This window comes from Trichosurus vulpecula, chromosome 4, assembly GCF_011100635.1.
Source record: "Trichosurus vulpecula isolate mTriVul1 chromosome 4, mTriVul1.pri, whole genome shotgun sequence".
Taxonomy (NCBI): domain Eukaryota; kingdom Metazoa; phylum Chordata; class Mammalia; order Diprotodontia; family Phalangeridae; genus Trichosurus; species Trichosurus vulpecula.
This window is the reverse complement of record NC_050576.1, coordinates 321,429,929-321,451,394: the sequence shown is the minus strand read 5'-3', so window position 1 is coordinate 321,451,394 and position 21,466 is coordinate 321,429,929. Positions and strand designations below refer to the sequence as shown.

The following is a 21,466-nucleotide window of genomic DNA, read 5'->3' as shown; positions in this document are numbered from 1 at the left end:
GGGGGGTGGTTTCAGGGACAAAAAAAGAAAACATGGCAAGACCTATACAAAGTGATACAAAGCGAAGTGAGAACAACTAGGAGATCACTGTGCACAGCAGCAGCAATATTGTAATGATGATCAACTGTGAAAAACTTAGCTACTCTGATCAATACAATGTGACCCAAGACATTTCCAAAGTACTCATGATGAAAAGATGATATACATCTCCAGAGAGAGAACTAAGTCTGAGTGCAAATTGAAGTACAATTTTTTTTCACTTTTTAAAAAAAAGTTTTCTTGAAATAAAGCTATAATGGCAAAGTTTTTGCATGATTTCACATGCAAAAGAGATATTGCTTGCCTTTTCAGTGGGTGGAGCAGGATGGGAGGGAGGAGAGAATTTGGGACTCAAAACATAAAAAAAAGAATTTAAAATTTAAAATAATAAAAAGAAAAGAATTTAAAATAATAACCTTGAAAAAGATATCTGATAAGTTAATAATGGTTTATAATCCTGAATTAAGGGTGGGCAGGAATGGATGGGTTTGGGATCTGTATCATTGGAGAAAACCTACATGAATGAAACCTTCAATGCATTTCCATTATTGGAAAATGAAAACCATATTGGTTCTGATTCCTCCCTCAATATTCCCTCAAAAACAAACAAATAAATAAAACTTCATAACAAAGCTTTTGAAGGTCAGTAGTTTGGACCTTATGGTTTCCAGACTGTTCCTTGAAAAGTATACAGGAGTACTATTCATGGTTATATGTAATCCACTTTCACAGCAGCTGCACAACAAAAAAAACAGTCAATCAACAGCTCCATGTTCCCAAGGTCTATGTGCTTGTGTGAACTAGGAATGAATTTCTAGGGTAAAAGAATATCTGATTATCCTAATTTCCTACCAAATAATAAAATCATAGTCTCTCTGAGTGTAACAATGATGTTGCTAGCAGCTGCTGTGGCTATGTAAGATCAACAACAAGAGCATGTAGAAGGGCTGTCAACACAAGTTCTTTGATCTGCTTTTCTAAGGAAAGCAACTTTAAGGGGTTAACAATCTCAGTTTAATTAAACATAAATATATCATTCACTTAGTTTGGGGGAAAAGATCAGCCCCCTGAACTTCAGGGCAAATAAAAACAGAAATTACAAACATACATTTTAAACAGCAAATAACACAAACCAGTCTATCCATATGTGACAACAATGTTGCTAGCAGCTACTGTGGCTGTGTAAGAACAACAACACACAGGAAGGGCTGTCAACACAAGTTCTCTGATCTACTTTTCTAAGGAAAGCAACTTTAAGGGGTTAGCAATCTAAGTTTAATCAAAAATATATGTATCATTCATTTAGTTAAGGTGGAAAAGATCACAACTCCCCCCCCCCCACTTCAGGGCAAAAACAAACAAATTACAAACATTGACAGACCTTATCTGATTCAAATCACAATTCATAGTTGCCAGAGAAGCACCAACGTCTGAGTTACAAAGCCAGGGCATGGCTTCAACAGCTTGCCCAGAGTTTCATCACCCACATCCTTTCAATGAGTGTACCCCCAAAAGTGAAATACTGACCTTCCAGTACATATATGGTGTTCAGGGCCCTGAGGGCTCGAGCCTCACCATTTAGGGTGTGAGAAATCACTAACACCATAGTGTGGGAAAGCACCACATCATATACAAATCAATGACTCAAGAAGCATTCCAAGACAAAAGATCCCACTTCACCTGCTCCATTCAAACAAAGGCCAAACTCATCAAAGTCACTTAAGAGAAGAACAGCAAGAATTCCTTCCGTGATTACCATTACATCATAGCAATAAATAGTTACCAGAGAAGCATCATACACATGCTTGAACAGCTCTGTTTACATTAATGGGGTCAGTTAAAAGTTGTCTTGGATTATCAAAGCTGGGGAGGCTTTTTTAACGGCTTGCACAGAATCTTGTCACTCTTTTAATGAGTGTACCCCCAAAAGTGAAACCCCAAACTTCCAACACATATACTCTGCTCAGAGCCCTGGGGGCTCAAGGGTCACCATGCAGGGTATGGGAAACCAAGGTGTGGGAAAGTTGTTCAATCACTCACTAGTACCACATGTATGCACATCAGTGTCTTTCAACCACCCCAGAACTGAAAAGTGCTCCAAGACAAAAGATTCCACTTTAGTACCATTGAAACAAAGGCCAGACTCATCAAAGGCACTTGAGAGCCCTAGTATCCCAAAAGAGAAGAACAGCAAAAAGTCCTTTTCTGATTACCATTACACTGAGCAAGAAAGGACTTTGGGTACATATAATACAACTCGCTCATTTTACAGATGAGGGAAACTAAGGCCCAGAGAGAAGAAGTGATTTGCCAAATTGTAACACAGCTAGTTAGTAATTCCCAGGTCTCTTAACTCCTGGTTTAGATTCTTTCCACAGAGCCATACTACCTCCCTATATTATGGCTAGGAGCTCTCTTTTGTTGTGCCAGAGTTGAAATTTTGCTGTTAGGATTTTAGCAAACTTTTATTCCTAAGTATGAAGTTTTATTCTTAGGAAAATATAGGGCATGGGAAGTCAGGAAGACCTGGCTGGCTTCAAGTCCTTTCTCAGACATTCAGGGAGAAGGGAAGAATAAGCATTTAAATAGCACTTACTAGGAGAGGATTCTGGGAAGGTGGCCTAGTAGGTCAAAAAATTCCAAGCTCTCAAGATTTTCCCGGACAAAAGAGATAAAATAGCACCTGAGGGCAAACAAGTGGGTAAAAATAAATAAGAACAGGGGCATGACCTGGGTCTTCCTGAGACATTTTGAGAAGATAGAAGAAAAATCCCAGGAGAAGGTTTGGTCCCAGTAAAGAGTAAACACCCCCAGCTTAGAATCCACTTTAAAAATAAGCAGCAAGCCCTGGCGTTAGTTGGTTTGAGAGGCTGCCTCAGCCCCAGCAACAGAACTTTACACCTGGGATAGTGAGGGGGTTGGGTGTCTGATCGAGGGAACCTCTGCTCATAAGGAACACCAGACCCAGCTGTGCTGCTGAGAGAGGAGGGGGCTAGAAGGAACCAGCACATGCCCAGTGAGTGCAGAAGCCTTGGGGCAGAAAGCCCCTGGCTGTGGACACTAACAGGAGGTTGGAGGTTTGGTTTTAGTTCCAGCCTAGAGAGAACTGAAGATTTGGGGCAAGAGGCACCATTCCCCCAATACCCCAGATGATTACAAAAGTATTGGGGCTCCAGCCAAAAATATCATACCCTGCAAAGTTAAGCATAATCCTGAATGAAAAAAATTAACATCTGATCAACTGTCGGATTTTCAAGGCTTTGTTAAAAAGAAAAACCTGAACCTAATAAAAGATCTGACATATGAGAGCCAAGAGAAATATAAGGTATATATCAAAGACTGATTATAAGGGATTCACGAGGACAGACTGTTTACTTTTTATATATGTAAAATGCAAAACGTATGTCTTAAGATTCTTATTAACAACCAGATAGCTCATAAGAAAGATTGGGGTAAACCTGAGTATGATATGAATTTAAAAAGTAAAACCATTTAGGAACAGCTAAAAAGAATAATTATTTTATATAAATGAGGTGCAAGAGGAAGAATCAATACAGAGGAATTAGATGAGGGAGGAGGGCTGGTAGTTCTAGTAACCTACTGTCTTTGGGAGTGGGTTTAAGAGGGAACAATACATATATATTTAGAAGAGTATAAAAGTCTTAAATTCAGAAGAAATAAAATGGTAGAGGCATAAAGAGGGAGGAGAGGATAAGGGAGGGACCTTTAGAGGGGAGGGTGAGGGAATAAGTAAAAGGAGTGTATATAAGTGTGTTTGGATTTATGGGCATAGGAGGATAGGGGAGGGATCTTTGGAGGGGGATAGGGAAGTAATAGGAGAGCAAGGTAGTGGGTAGATGTAGAGAGGCAGGAGGGATAAGAAACAAGAAATATGAAGAAATGTAAAAAAGATCAGGAGTAGAACTTATTTGGTAAAGTATATGTCTATTGTCAACCAGAAAGTTTGGTTAAAGGAGGCAAACAAGCTAGGTGATATATAAATTCATATTGTTCATTCCCTTAAAGCTAGCAAAGCTAACACGTACAAGGAGCCAAAACATAAGTTCTGACTGTCTGACAAAAGAATGATGACCCTTAAATATGTTTTAGAACAATCCCAATTCAGGGTCTGTATGACACTCAAATTTATGATCTCTATGTTTAAACACAGTATGAGAAAAAGAATTTTATTAATTGAATACGTGGTAAATACAATAAGATGAGTTGACAAAGTGTCAATTGAAATTATGACCCAGGACATCTGTATTTTCTTTACCATTAACATACCATAATATAGTATATGTCCATAATACATTAAGATAAGAAAAAGTTCCATTATTCAAGATAGTGTCCCAGGTTAAGGGTCTCATGCTTAAAGGCCATAGACAAAGGAAAGAATGCTCTTAAGTCAGCCTCATTTGGCCTTGTTGACATAGGAAGAGGTATTCTCTGAATTTACTCAGAGAACAAAGAAGCTGTTAGGTTCAGGCTCTTCTGGTTGATTAGTTCAGGCTCTGGCCCTTATTAAAGTTATTAAATTGATATTAAATGATTATCACTATATATATGTATATGTGTATGTATATATCTGTAGCTATAGAGGAACATATCCAAACTTAATTGTAGCCTAGGGGAGAGGGAGAAAGAAGAAAGTAAAAAAAGTACACAGCAGAGAACAAGAGGAAATTTACAAGGAAGCAAAGAAAAGATGGACAGCTCTCAACACAAAGTGTATTATTTATCATACAGGCTTTCTTGAAATGAAAATTTATGGTTACGTATTTTGAATCCTCTCTTATGTTCTGCTATGCACACGACAGGCTTTTTTTTTTCCTTTCTTACTTTGTATTTAACTTCCAATATTTAAGTTTATGATATGTTTTTTTTTTCTCTATCCTATATTCGTGCTCTGGCCTTTGAATCTATTTTTTTAAATAGCACTTACTATGTGCCAGGCACTATGCCAAACGCTTTATAAATAATATCACCTTTAATCTTCCTAATAGTATGAGTAGGTGCTTTTACTATGCCCATTTTACGGTTGAAGAAATTGAGACAAATAGAGGTTAAGTGACTTGCCCAGGGTCATACAGCTGGTAAGTGCCAGAAGTTCAATTTGAACCCAGGTCTTCCTGACTCTATACACAGCAATGTACCACGATTTACTCTCCATATGACTCTGGCCAAGTCCTTAAACTTTGTGTGTCTCACTTTCCTCTTCTATAAAATATATGTCTTGGATTAGATAGCCTCACAGTCTCTTCCAGTTTTAAATGTATCACTGTTTATTTGTATGGGTGTTTTATTTCTTCCCAAACACTTGTTTGTCACCTCATAAACATGGCTTCAGCCACTAGCTATATGATGTCATTCCTCCTGTTTCTTCCCCTCTAGGTTAGCTGAAAATCTAATTTCCAAATGTGGTTGGAACTGGCTATTACAATAGCATTAAGAGCCACATAATGACATATGTCATATACAAAATTGATGTTGTTCATTAAATATTTTAAATAACATGCAGTGAAGGTCTTGTTAAATCTTAATTAAGTACCTATCTGGGAATCTTAATTTAAAGTGTTGCCCAAGTGTGCTGAAATAACCTCGCACTGCGAACACTTGTCAGAAGAAGCTAATTTGGCATTTGTTCTTCGGAATTGATTTACCAGTACACTGCTACTTGGAATTTTCTTAAGAAATATTTCATATATAAGAATTATCCTTTAGAGTAATTGGATATGAACATCTGTGTCTTCAGCAAATTATGCATTTCTGAAACAACATTCAAAATTACATTAAAAAAATCATCTCTGTGTAACAGCTTGTAGAGCTACAGCAATATGGGTATTAAGATTCTGTCAAGGAAAGTTTGGTTAACTTTGCTGGAATTAGCCCGGATATGAATTGTCAAAGAAAAAAAATGTATAAAGGGCACATGTAGCAAATAAAGGTGATTTAATGGTGGTAATTGAGAGAGGGAAGAAATAAACATCATGATTTCTTGTTGTTGTTTGCCCTTCCTTTTCAAAGAGGAGCAATGATATCATGGGGTAATGTCTTGATTCTTGCATGAATTGGATTTAAGTGAGGCTAAATTGCACAAAATCCTCATCCTCACTCTCTCTTCCAGAGTCATCAAAGTCCAGTGGCAAGACAAAGATCAAGATGACTGAAAATGGCCTAGGATACAGGATGAATTTAGCTTCTTTGATATCTGACCAAGCTCTAAGTGCTCCACAGAAAGTGTTTAAGCCACCTTTGTGGAAATTGGAACAAACTGTTCTCATCTGCCACTTCCCCCAGGAATTGACATGCTTGGGGTAGACATCCTCTAATTTGCCAACAGGTTGGAGGCCTGTCAGCCTGGTTTAGCCCATCTGCCCAGTGGCTGCTGCACATCATACAGTTTCTTGGAGTCACAGGTGAAAGTTGCATGAGAGATGGACAGCAAAGGTGGATAAGCAGCCCTGAATAGGGCTCAGCAAGCCCTCCCAACAGAGGTGCTAATCCTCCTTGAACACCCTACGTACCTCTAAAGTTTCATAGTATCTTTCTCAATTATAGTTCCTGAAGTATGGGTAAATCTACCTTAATTCTCTTAGAATTATTTCTTCATCTGTAAAATGGGTATAGAAGTAGTTTTACCATCTGTCTATAAGATAGGGCTGCTAGGGTATCATTTAAATTTTTCAAGAATCTGTTATTTCTTCTCTTTTGGTATTGATGCAGATTATAATCATGCTACATTTTAAAAATATATACATTAAACTACTACTATGCTCAGGCCACTGTACTGAGTCCCATATGTGTAGACACACACATGTCTCTGCCCTGAAGGACTTTACCATCAACTAGGTGAGGTAAGACAAGTTATAGCATGTACGTAAAGAAACCTAAGTCAAAAGTTGGAGTTCTAGAGGAGAAGGCTATTTATTCAGTGGCATAGAAATCTAGGGGAATTTAAGAAGGAAGAGAGTGAAGCCTTCAGCTAAGGGGGTAAGGAAAGGCTTCAGAGATGAAGCCTTGAAGGTATGTAAGGATTCTAAAAATGGACAATGAGATAGGAGTTCATTCTAGGCAGAGGGCATGACATCTGGGCAAATTCAAAGAGGAAAGTGACTACATGTTAAATTCTGAGAACAGATACCCCCAATTTATTCTATATAGATCTTATTTGTACATAGTCATTTGTATATCATCTCCCATAATTGAATGTCAGCTCCTTGAGAGCAAGGGCTGTTTTTGTTTCGTTTTGTTTTTGCCTTTACATTCATCTGCAGTTCTTAGCATAGTGTCTGGCACACAGTGGGCACTTAATAAATGATAGTTGACTAATAAGGAAAGAAAAAAAAGGGAGGTGCTGAAGCCTTATCGTAGAAGTTCTTATTGACAGGCTAAGTGATTTGCATTTTATTGCACAGAAAATAGGGAATCACAGAAAGGACCACACACACACACACTCCACCTCCAATAGACACACACATACAGACACATGCACACACACAAAGAGACATCTGGGCCTTATTTTTAGTGCTGTAGAAAGTCTGTGGAGGAAAGATTTGAAGGGGAGGAACTAGAAGCAGAGGGACCAATTAGGTGGCTATTACAGTAGTCCAGGAGAGAGGAGATGTTTTGGAGGTTGAACAGAAAGACTCACTAAGTTTATTTCCCAGACAATGCCGCTATGTCTCACTGATACTGGCTGACTGTCATTGGAACTCATCCAAGAACCTTCTTTTCCCCTGTGAGAGTTATTGACACCTCATATTTCAGATTGTGAATCATGTTCATCTTTCCACTCGGATTCACACCCTGATGTCACAATCCTGTGTTTCCATCCCTAAAAATTAGCGCCCCACTGGCTAAAAAAACACCTAATTTCAACTCCCAAACTCTACCTGACATATAAGTCTTTAATTCTCCTCCTCCTTCTATGATGTCCATTTTAGAATTGTGCACCTAATTGGCTCAGAAATTATGATTTGGTTTTGGAAAGCCTTGCATTTCCCAAAACACTTCCTAGATGGTAAGAGTCCTTCCTCCCTGGGGCCTCTAATCTATTCTCTGGCACTTCAGAAAGTAGAGTTGACAGAGTGTGATACACAAAATATCCTGTAGGACTCTGCACCATCAGTGGGAAACACAACCAAAGGAAACCTGAGACAAGATAGGTGTTTCTTACTCATCGGTGTCAGGTCTCACACCCATGCAGCTTTGCCACCACGGTTGCTTCTATTCTAAATCTTTATATTCCATAAGCTCTTCATGCTTCTCTGGAAATTTCCTCCTTAATGCTCTCTATCACTGACCTTGTGAAAGGGCCTGGTCCTAGGTGAGCTCTTACTGGAATATCATCCTGCATGTTCTTTACTCTAAAAGACACAAAAAAGGAAGCAGTTTCCTAGTTTTGCCAAGAATTAGCCCTAAAGTCCTACAACTATTGGAAGACAAAAGTTTTCGTGAAGTTATTTAAAGTATGGTATGGTCCTGCTAAGGTTGCTGGCATCATAACATGAGAAAAGAAGAGAAGAGGCCAAATGGCACAATAGATAGGACACAGGACTTTGAATCAGGAAGTCCAAGATTCAGATCCTGCCTCTGACACTTGGCAACTGTGTGAAAATGGGCAAAGCACTACATCTCTGTGAAACACAGTAATCCACACAGTAATGACCTGACTGGTTGTTTTGACCCTCTAATGAAGGCACAGTGTGGTATGCATCAGTTATCAACATGGTGGCTCAGGGTGTCGTTGGATGGTATGATCTCATTCATAGAACAAGGTCTTTGTGAAAATGGCATATTCACATTTCAGGGAGTACCTGTGGCATAAAAACCACAGAAATGGTTAATTCCTAGGAAAAGTTTTCATTCTAAATTTTATTTATGCCTCAATTGTTTAATATAGCTCTTATGATCTCAAAGCATTTTGTAGATATGATGCCACTGCTCCTCACTAAATTGTATTAATATGGTAAATGTTAACCATATTATTTTTAATAATATATATCTTTTTTTCACCCATCACATGTTAAAACAATTTTTAACATTTGGGTTTTTTTTTAAGTTCCGATTTCCAAATTCTGTCTCTCCCTCTCTTCCTTTCTCTTCCCCTTCACTCATCCTCCCCAAAATGTCAAGCAATCAGATATAGGTTATATGTGTGCAATCTTAAGTATTTGATAAATAGGTTAATAGAGGGCAAATGAAAGTGTCCTTTCTGTGTACATGATGTTAGTTCCAGGAACTTAAAAGTAAACAAAAAAAAATCAAATAAATTAGCTAATTGGGTGTTTCTTTTTAACTGGATGATAAACAGCCAATGGTCTTGATTTGAGTACTGAAATAACCAATGAGTTGTTTTGCTCCCACATAATTCCAAAATAATTAGAAAATTATTTTGATTCAATATTGTAATGATAGAGGTTCAAAGTGTGTGTGTGGGGGGGCAGGTTAAATTTGTACAATTAATTGATTTGTCCATTTGGTTAAAATAATCAAACAAGAAGTCTTGTGAAACCCTAATTACGGTGACAGGGTGAAACTATTTAAGTAAATTCAACACTTGTTGATTTCATGGTAAATCTGGGCATTTTACCTGAGGCCCCTAGCTACCTCTGTATCATTCCTCTCAGAAACATCCTAGGTTCAACTTCATTCTGTGACTAAACATTGAAGGAGTATTGATAGGAAGCAGCATTTCTACTGGGAAAGCTATCCTAGAGTTACATGCATGCCTGAAAAAAAAAGGCTGGGGTTAGCTTTACTAAAAATCCATACTGTCAGTGCCTGGCTTAGGAGAAAACGATAATATTCCTGGCATTGACTTTAATGTTGATTTAAGTATATTTTTAATTAAAGTTATGATTTTTAGTCCTCATAGTAATAATGGGTTATCAAATAGAAAACAAGAATTTGTTCTCTAAATTCAAGACAACTTTTAACTGACCCCATAAATGTAAACAGAGCTGTTCAAGCATGTTTATAGTGTGTGTGTGTGTGTGTGTGTGTGTATGTGTGTGCACGTGAGTGTGCGCTCGGGTGTGTGAGTGTATGTGCGTGAGTGCGTGCATGCTTTTCAGTTTTCATACTGCAGTCAAGGGGAACCCAAATATGCAGGACAAATCATCCCTTGGCCACTAGTTTATTCTAATCTGATGACACTATTTACAAGTAAAGAAGGCAGAGTAGAAATTGTCTTCCTCAAAAAGATTGATTTTGAAGAATAAGTAAGACTACTTTGGTTAAGGCTGCACATCCAAAATGTAGTATTAATCAACAAAGCCAAGTCACACATATTAACCTGAATAGCAATTTTCTATAAGAGTAAAATGTAATTGTTGCTTTATTTCTCGTAATCATTGGGACTTCTTTTGAAGAAATCAAAATAATATCTGCTACAGTAGTACCAAAGATAAACCAAGAGTGCTTTAAGTAAACCTGAAGAGGATGGGCTTACACTCTAATACTTTTATTCAAGTGAAAAAAATAATTGTTTTATCCATTTGTACAATAGTTTATGGAGTAATGAATAATAACAAATAATAGCTAAACCCCATCAAAAGAAGAGAGGAAGAATGAGAAAAATAATAAATCATAATAAAATATAATACTGAAAATAATTAAAAATAAATGGACAAATTTTGCTTTATTTAAATATGTATACAAATATGCATACAAACATACAAAAAGGTATATTAAGTTAGTTTAAGACCAAGTGACCAACACCAGAAATTACAGAAAGGTTACCCTGTATCATGAACCTATTGATGAATGAAGGCATTTCAGGGACACAGCAGAAACTATGAAACACATAACTGCAGGTTGTAAAAGATTTAGTAGATGGTGGCTAGAATTATACAGCAGCAATTTGCTAACTTTCGTATACTAACAGAAGACTAAACTCCATACTACAACAGTAGACCTCCTAATGTCCATGAGAAGTCAACAATCAATAGTAGTGGAAACAGGCCCTATCCTGGAATAAGAAAAGATTATGAGCCTTTTAGATGCTACCATTCCAAATGAGATAACATACTGCAGGTCTTCGCGAACCTTAAACCTTTATATAAACATTGGTTTTTATTGTTTTTCATATCTTGGAGCCATACAGAATTTTAAAAGCTTTCAAAATATAGAAAGCTATTTCAAGAAACAAAAACTAAGAGGGAACAGTATAAAGCATATATATATATATATATATATATATATATATATATATATATATATATCATCTCCATCAGCATGTCTGCTTCTAAAGTTATCATTAAGATTCATTAAATAACCATACAAAATATGAACTTATGCTCAGCAGCCAACTCAAACCAGCTTCTGTGAGTTGGTGGTTAAATATTCGGCGAGGGCATTTACACCTTGGAAACTGATAAACACTACAAATCAGGGCTGGATGCATTTTATTCATTGCCTTGATGGATAAAATGGTAATAATGCAGATTAAACCTCAAAGTTTAATCTGTGTAGATTTTTGGAGGCCTATTGTTAAACATTTACCAGAACACTCCTTCTTACATTCTAATTCTTCTAAGCAATTACATAAAGTAGTTATTTTATCAACCTGTGATATTAATAGCCCAAGAACTATAAGTATGATATAACAGTATCAGGATAGCATCTTGTTCCAGGACCCTTCCTATTGCTTCATTGGAAAAGATGAGACGGAGATGATAACAGCATCAATAAATGAAAGTAATAATAAAATATACTCACACAGCACTTTAAGTCTTCAAAATATTTTACATAAATTATCTCATTTGAGCCTCACAAAAACTATGAGCATAGGACTAGAGGTATTAGTTTATCACCCCCCTGCCCCTTTTAAATAGGTAAAAGTTGAACAGAAAATAAGTGTCAGAGTCAGTGTTTGCACCCGGATCTTTCTGAGATTCACCCAACTTGCTGGAAACCTAAAATGAGAATAAGCTTGGACAAAGGTATATATTAACTGTACAGAAGGTAAATATTATTGCCTATTATGTATGTATAAGGAATATCTATTAATGACTTTATATTTGGAGAATATTGGGAAGTAAAAAAAGGATCCTAAAATGTAATCCCCTATATGTTCTTTTCAAAATGAGGGGTATGGGATATGCATATAATCTGGTAAGTCTACAAAATACTCTTAGGGCAAACTAGATTATATTTATGGCTTCTGAAATGAGGAAACTGAAACACAGTTAAATGAGGTGACATTTTGTTATTCCCGTAGTAGAAATATATAACTAAAAACTTCATAAGACCTTAGATTTTATTTACCTGAAAAGATGTGAACTTGATTTGATGAGAAATGTTTTAGGCAATGTATATGATACAGGGTAGAATAGATACAGGATACAATACTCAAATGAAATATAAGAAACTTGATTGAATGGAAAGAGTTCTGACTGGAATTAGAGGCATACAGTGCATAGACATAGTGACTATGTGATAAATGCTTGTTGACTGACTTACTCCATAGGAGACTTTGGACAAGACACTTACCTTCCTTTGGCCTCAGTATCCTCATATGTAAAATGAGAGTTTAGAGTAGCTGTCCTTTGAGATTTCTTCCAGCTCTAGCTCTACAACCCTACAAGCAAAATCAGTAGTATTAATCTCATTTCTATATGATGACAAAAGTATATTTCAGGAAGAAATAAACTTGGGATAAGATTTCCTAATTATAAAATTATCTTCTGGTCAAACATATTAAAATTAGTCTTATTTCAAGTGATGAAGAGCTGAATATATTAAGTGGTTCTATTGTGAATATATTAATCAAACAAAACATTTGTCATCATGAAGATGGTTGTTTATCATTCTTGATGAAGGTAATAAACTACATCTGACCCTATCTCATCTCCACCTGCCTGACTCATAGACACTGACCTTAGCCGTTAAGAAATTCATGATATCCTAAGTATGTTTACCTAAAGTAACTCTTTGGAACAAGATACTTGTGTATTCATTATCATGTCTTTTTTTAAATAAACTGTCAGACTCATACACTGCTTTATTATTTGATGCAATACATTTTTTGCCCTTATTATTTGCCCCCCAGGCAAAAATACCTTTGGGACCAAATATATTGTACATGTGCATAGATTTGTTACAAGTGATCTAAGAAACCTTTGCTTCCTTTTGTTGGATGTGCGTAGAAACGGTACTCTGAGCTGGTTAATTCAGTTATTGGTTGGCTTTATGAAAACAATTGTCTTAATGCTCATCTTCCTTCAGATCTTGACAAAAGGAAATATAGAGCAAGGTGAACAAATATCAGGTGATGATTTAACTCAGAAAAGCCAGTGTTTTGGTTCAAAAGTGTTAAAGTTCACAATGTGAATATTAATAGAAATTGTGTCCCTGATCCATTGCAGTACTTAGTAATTTAGTCACACCTTGTTCTTTTGCAAGGGATCATTTAAAGGAGCATTTAAGAGATGAACCAGGATCCTCTGGTTGCATATACACCCCAGTGACCAAGGGGTTAGTAAAGGCAGAGGCCCATCATCAAGGACACATATTCCCTGGATGACTACAGCAATACTCACTTCTGTGGTATTGGTCATGCAAACAACGCTAGGAAAGTGTTTGTGATACTTGAGAGAAGCAAGTCCTCCTTCCCATGGAGGTCGCATGCTATTTTGTACTACTAGAGGATGACCTCTGAAATGCTTCAGGGGTTAACACAATAGTTTCTTCTATCATCTGGATTTCAATGCTCTTCATAGGGTTGCATTGCTCCTCAATAAACTTGACTGAATCCTCTCAAAAAATCAGTATGGTTATTTGGATGACCAAGAGTTGTTTATGGTTTGGCTGAGTAGCTCAAACTTCGTCTTTCAAACTTTTTTGGGGGGGGAGGGGAGTTAAGGAGTTCATACCTGTGATTTTATCTATACAGAAATACTCTCCACTAGTTCAAATAAATAATTCATAATCTATCATTTAGATGGTCATCTGTGACAGTGCTTTGCCCATGGTCGCCCAGCTAGTTTATTTGAGAAACAAGAATTTAACCCAGATCTTTCTGCCTGAAAGGCTCCAAGGCCAATACTCTGTGTCATATTCATCCTCATTTCCACTGGGCAAAGGGTGAGGCTGAAGAATGGATTTTTATTTCCTAATTTTTCCCTTTCATCCTATGACAAGAAATGCATGTGCTAATGATATACTTAATATAAATATAAATGATAAAGATTATTCTTTGTCAGGCTAAAGGTTTCTTTAGCCTATTACTCCTTACGCTTTGTAAGCATAACTGTCTTACTCCTCTTAAAGTATCCTTTCCTATATTTCATGTATTTACCTGAAAGCCATTATAGCATTTCTCCTTAGTTTCCCTTAGTATTTATTAAGCTAACACTCATTTTTTCAACCTTGATATATATTTTATTTTGCAAACTTTTAGTCACTCATCTGTTTTTCTTGAAAGCACAGAAAAATATGTTCACATTTCTTTCGAACTGAATGTGCCCTTAAGTGGCTGCAGTGCTCTGAGAATTGACTATATCAAGTGGAACAGAATAATTATGCTTGTTTGCTCTACTAAATATATCCTCTTGGTAAAACTAAATAATGCACAACAGTTAGATATACTGGCCACCATTACACATGAGACCTATTCTCTATTGTATATCATGAAATACGTGGTTTTCCCAAGTACAGTTGGGGCTAGAACCCCTGTTTCATTTCCTTTTCATATTCTGTCCTGGGACCACAAATAAAGAAACAGCTCTGAGACTGAAATTTTGTCATGTACTTGTGGTACTACAGATGAATTCTCTCTCATACTACAGGGTTTCTCAAACTGTAATCCATAGAAATTCAAGGATTCTACCTTGGCATTTTGCTGAGAAATTACTGTGTTTTTACAGGTGTAAACCTCTTTTTACTCTTGCCCCCAAATGTTCGGTGGCTCCTTAATGCCTCTTAAATAAAATACAGACTCTTTATCCTGGTACTTAAAACCCTCCACAATTAGGGTCCAGATTAAACCATTTTTACAGCCTTGTTTAATAATATTCCATTTCATACAATCTACTATACTTGGATTTGAAAATCAGCCTTGCAAATTCACATTCAGAATGACATAATAAGATACCAATTTTCCTGAAAAAATAGCTAGTGTGTTTTATTTGACTGTATACTCAGTATGAGTTAATGATATGATAATGGCACCAAAAAAAATTTAACTTTTTTCTTGGGCTGAATCAAGGAAAAGGAGATCACAGACCTTCTGTATTCAATGATGATTGGACAACGTGTAGACTATTGTATTCAAATATGGGTACCGCACTTCAGGAAGGAAATCAATAAACTGGAATATATTTCTGAGGAAGGCCACCAGAATGCTGAAGGGCCTCATGTTTCTTCCACATGAGGATCAGTAAAATGAACTAGAAATGTTTGGCCTGGAATAGAGAAAACCCAAGGGTGACATGATAGCTGTCATCAAGTACTTGAAAAACTGTCATGTAGAAAAAAAAGATTCAATTTGTTATGATTAATCCCAGAAGGCAGAACCAGAAGCAACAGGTGGAAGTGACAAGGAGGCAAATTTAGGCTGCATGCCAAGGAAAACAAATAAACACACAAACAAATGGACGAACTCTTCCTAACTATTAAGAGTTACCTGAGAGTATAATGGGTTGCCTTGGGACATGGCATCCCTTAAATGGATCTACTCAGCCAACAGCTGAATGTCCACTTGGGCAAGTTTTATTGGGGGGGAGAGTTTATTTCTGCAATAAGTTGTATTAGCTGGTGACTATCTTCTGACTTGGAAATTCTGTGACTTTGCTTTCCCATTTTCATTGTCAAGTATTGTCTTTGCTCTATTTATAAGAGAGATCAATTTCATCTCTCTTTCCAAATCACTTTCCCAGATCTAGGGTACTGTTTTATGTTAGACAGGACTCTTGCTTCCTAAGAACATTTCTTCTGAAAGTTAGAGAGACAAAAAATATCTGTAGGTCTCTTGGAAAATGTGAGATGTTTCTCAGGAAAAAAAAAAAACAAAACTACCATTAGCAAAGAATAATACTAAATTGGAAAAAGAGGTAATATCTTAATTGGGAACAGAAAGGCACCTATTATTTCTTAACTAGCTTCTAATGATATAGAATATTGTTATTAATCTTCTAATAGAGTTCATTAATTTTTTTAAACTTGAAAGTTGTCCATTTTCTCTTCAACCCATAGTTTTAATAGAGAAAGTTTGTGCATTTGAAATTTGTATTAACAAATCTCCAGTGTTATGCTTTATTAATAAGTTTCACTGCTGAAAAATTCCTTCAGAACTAGCTATTTCTGAACTCCAGATCGGTTCCAGCTTAGATTCCCGGTGGCAATAACTTCAGCTGACTGTGTGAATGAGCTTCAGGTGGTTGATCCACTTTCTGCTAAGTTTTGAGAGAAAAAGCACGAGCACCCTTTTTGTTTGCACTCCTAGAGGATAAGAAGATTTGTTAGCTGCATGGTTACAACTGTAGTTTGAGATAGGGGATGTGACCTTGTATCCTTATTTCAGGATAATTCTGATTCTGCGGCTCACTTTGGGCAATAAAAACGTGGAATGTTCCAAGAATACATGAAATTTTAACTTGAATATGAGGGATTGAGACTATAAAAAGAGAATAGTTTCGCCCATAAAATGTATGAGGTATTTTTACCCCCTCAGTTTTCAGAAAATGTGTTTGGCTCATGCCAGAAAACTTACCAAGAAGTCAAATAAGCTCTGTCTCTGTCTCTCTGTCTGTCTCTGTCTATCTCTGTCTCTCTCCCTTCCCTCTTTCCTTTTCTCACAATCTTCCTCCAACACCCTACAATATTTTGCAATTTATTAGAAGACATTTTTATTTTTACCTTTTATAGTAGTGAAAACATAAAGAGGGTCTCTTTTAATGAGTATAATGTCCTTTAGGTTCCAATTGGACAACTATAAAAAGCAGGTCAAGCTTTGACAATCTTTCCAAAATCAGGTCAAGTAAATTCCAGGATACCACAAACTAGAGGCAGAATTCCAAAATGGTGAGCCAGACATTGTTTTGCCCTGTCATGGACAATTGCAAAAGGTGTAATTAAAACCCAACCTCCCCCTCCCCGCTGTGGAAAAATGTTGCAGGAGAGTCTTGATAACCTGTATTCCACTACATATGTATTGTAAATTCAAGTTGCTATGAATGTAGCAATGCAAGTATTTCTTAATTATTTATACCAAACAGTATTAGAATTTAAATTGGACTTATTCATAAAAGCTTATTGTGATAGTGCTAAAGCTGGTAAAAAATCACACAATAGCCTTCAAATTAAGACAGTGCCTAGTGGGCAGTTGATAAATTAGGAGCTCAGCTGTGGCTAAAGATGAGGAATTAAAAGAGGCCACGAAGTCAAACATCCCCAGTTCCTAATGAGTTTAGCCGGAGGAAAGGCTACTCTAGCTAGAACAAAATTCTATCAACAGACAAGCTGTTCTTTTGTATATAAAGGGAGCTAGGTGTCCCAGTGGATGGAGTATTGAATTTGAAAACATTTCAATTCCTGCCTCTGACAATTCCCAGCTATGTGACCCTAGGCAAGTCACTGAACATCTCTTTGCCTTGGTTTCTTCATCTGTAAAAGGAGGATAGAAATAACACCTACCTCATAGGGTTGTTGTGAAGATAAATTGCATTAACATCCATATAGTGCTCAGTAAACTGAAATGAGCTACATTAATGCTATCTATTATTGTCGTTATCATTCTTCCCTCTGTGATGTTGAATTCTAAATCTATATATTGAAAATGGACCTCTCAAATGTGATCCATTCCTGTTAAATTGAAATTCCAGCTTGGCACCTTATCAACTATACCATATCTTTGTGTGGAACCATCATCATGCTTCTTCTTTCCCTAATTACACATTTTAGAAAGGCTACACTACAGTGCTAAATCCAACTGGCAGCCTTTCCTTTCCATTCCTACTGCTAGTTGTTATTTCTCTTACCCTTCCCCCAGAACTGTACTTGTAATTTTTCTATATACTTTTTAATGTACTTACATGTGTTTCTCCTATTGCTGGGGACATTTTCCCCCTTGTCACTCCAACAACTTGCCATGTAGTAGATGCTTAAGTGAATATTGGTTGATTACATAAATGCTTGCTTGATTTAAAAGAGATAACTGTTTTTTTTTTTCCAGTTTATTATGTATTTGGGTGGTTTTATGTCTTGACTCAGGTTTTCTGAATTCTCTCCTTTCATTCTTACAAAACCCACCAATCACCATAGGCCAAGCCCTTATCACTTTAAGCCTAGATGACTGAAAGTCCTTTCTAAGTGGCATCCTTGTCACCCATCTCTTTCCTCTCTAGTCTTTTAGACAAGCTAGTGTCAAAACAATTTTGCTAAAACATCTATTCTGTCTTGCCTCTCTACTCACCAACAGTCTAAAGCAGCTTCCTTTTACCTCCCACTCTCCAATGAGTATGTAGCTTCACTGACATGAGTATTCTCTCCACCAGTGTACATTATTATATAACATATATACCTGACCAACTTCTATGACATTCATCCACATTTATCCTTAAATTATAAAATGTAAGTCTTCCAATTGGGACAGGAGCTTTTTTCACAATCTTCACAAATTGTAGGGATACCAATCAATCAACCAACCACTCTCTTCAAATTGCCCATTCATGAAACCCCAATGATTGATTTTAGAAATTACAAAATTCTGTGATTTGCAACATCAATGCAATCTTCAAAATTTTACCTTTTCCTAATTCTATGATTATTCTTATGCTAATCCTATCTCCCCTCCAACTATATAAAAGAATCCTTTCCATCCAACCATACACAGCTTTATACAACTTATTCATGATCCAATCATTAAGTATTGCAGTCTACATTTATATATGTTTTCTCTGTACTCCTATTGTAGTCAGTACACTATAATACTTAATTGTTTTCAAGGTTTTGGTTTTTGTTTTTGTTTTTATCACCCAATCATTTTGAAAGCTCCAAGAGGTAATAGTCACTTTTCATGTATCTCTTATCCTGCCATAATCACCAATGTAGTTTTGGACACATGGTAAATATTCATCAAGCACTTACTAATTGAGTATGAACATTCAAATTATCAAATTAGAAGGACGGGAATGAAAGAATACCAAGAAAGACCAACACACATACTAGAGATAGTTATTTCAGATCAAAATGATAATATTTGCTGGAAATTACTTGTATTCACAGTGTATTCACAAAATAAGAGAAACTAAAGAAAATTATGATAAATACTTTAAAATTATTTTTAAAATCTACTGTGACAATGTAACATGCTTGGTCCATCTATATAAAACTTTTCCTTTTTAAGAAAAAAAACCTTAAAACATGTGATTGTAAAAGTTAAATATATTCTTAAGTATATTTTTAAATGCTGGGTACTAATTATTTTTGAGATCACATTTCTAATTTTTTTATAATGTAGACAGGTAGTAAAACAGGTTTTAATGTGAAGAAATATAATAAATAAACTTTATGATTCAAAGAGCAGGGACCAAAAATGACACATACCTGAATTTTCTCTCAAAAAAGGAGAAGTCATAAAGTTCTTTACTTCAGTGTGGAAGTTGCTCGTTCTCAGAAGCCAGAGGTGGGGAAGGGCACGAGAATCGCAGTCCTAGCCCTCATGTGGTCATGGCCAGAGGCTGGAGGCTTTAGGGAGAGAGCCCCAATATGGAGAGCCTGTCTTTTCCCAGACTGAATCCAGCCGAGTTTGTAAATCATGTCCAAAATTCGATCTTGAGAGGCACTAATTGCAAAACCCTTTCCAAAAATTATTTTTTTTCCAAATCCAAAGTTTGAGGTCTTGCCAAGAGTTTCTTGCAAACCTACGAATCGTGTACGGGATTGCACCGTACCCTTTTTACGTGATGCCAGTGAACGTTGAAGTCATGTACCCACAGAAAATGGAAGGTGTCTTACCATTATGTAACTTGTTTGTTTATATGGAGTTTTTACATCACATCTGCCTGGTGAATGATTTTGACATTGATGATATACTGCAACCAAAAGGAAAACTTAAATGTTGGTTTCTAAGTGTCATTATCAATTCCATTTACTTCAGAGAATCACTTCAAGAAAAATACATAAAACACCTATGGAAATATAAATCCTCTATGGACAAGATGCAGTAGCTACAACAGGACAACAGGAAGCACTGATGAAATTGTAGAAACTTGACTCCTTCCCAGATGAAGAACAAGCTGAGTTTAGGCAACTCTTAGATGACATCCAGGAGCTGCAGCAAACACTGAATGAGTTTTGGCAAAAATCAGTAACGTTACAAGAAGGAATTTCCCAGAAGTCACACCTTCTAAACCACTAAATGTCTGAATGAGTTAAAATTGTCACTAGTTACTTTGAAAGAAGAACAGGAGAGTTTGAAAACAAAAATCACAGACTCTCCAGAGAAGTTAAAGAATGATAAAGAGAAAATGAAAGAGTGAAGAAACTCAAAACTCCAAAGTTTGAAGTGACTGAGAAATATGAAGCCTATGGAGAGGCAATTGAATGTAATTTGCATGTAACTTACCCTTAGCTATTACAAGGTCCTTGTGGTAATTTAAGAGCCTTGCAAAAAAAAAAATAAAGTACAACAGGCTTAAAAAAGAAGGCAAATTAATGCCTTCATTCCAAATGGAGCTACAATTGTATCAAAAGCACATGGACAAAGTAATGAAGATCTTGAAAGGGAACTAATACCTGGAGGACTAGATTGAAAGTACTCTGGGAGAATTAAAGAAACTGAAGACCAAGGAAACCTCATTGAAAAGACTAGTCATTGTCGAGAAAGAGAAGCTTGCCATAGCCCAACTGAAGATAAATAAGAAGCATAACAATGTCAAGCAACATAAATGCTTAGTACTTGCGAAATGTAATAAAATTCGAGAGAAAAGAGGAGCTGTATGTGAACAGATGACAGCAATTAATTATGATGTCCAAAAAAAATCAGACCTTAAATACAACAGCTCAGAGATGTCACTGAAAGTGAGAAGCTAAAATTCCAGGAAATCTTCCTCACCTTGAAAAGTGTGCGGAGAAATACCATGAAGCCATGGAAAAAGGCAGCGGAGGAAGGCAAAGCTAGAATTAGTGAAAAAGCTGCTAAGCTAAAGACAGATTTATCATTTAGACTATGCTAAATTGCTTCATTTTATTTACCATCAAACCTTATACAAGCATGTGAAATTTCATAGTTTTGAGAAACGGAATAACCCAGTAAGACAATCTGCATATTAGGATAGATACACTAGGGCTCTCTGGATGGAAATTAAAATGTGTTGGTACATAATGCTGTTCTAAAATTATAATGTACTTTAAAACTCCTTTTAAAGAAATAGGTTGTCAATAAAGTAATTGTCTTTGTGGGGGGAAGGAACAAAAAAGA

General features: G+C 36.3%; 1 pseudogene; it reads left to right on the top strand.

The window, feature by feature from the left end:
* The first annotated feature begins 19,752 nt into the window (after positions 1-19,752).
* On the top strand, positions 19,753-21,221 carry LOC118847186 (annotated as a pseudogene).
* The last annotated feature ends 245 nt before the right edge of the window (positions 21,222-21,466 follow it).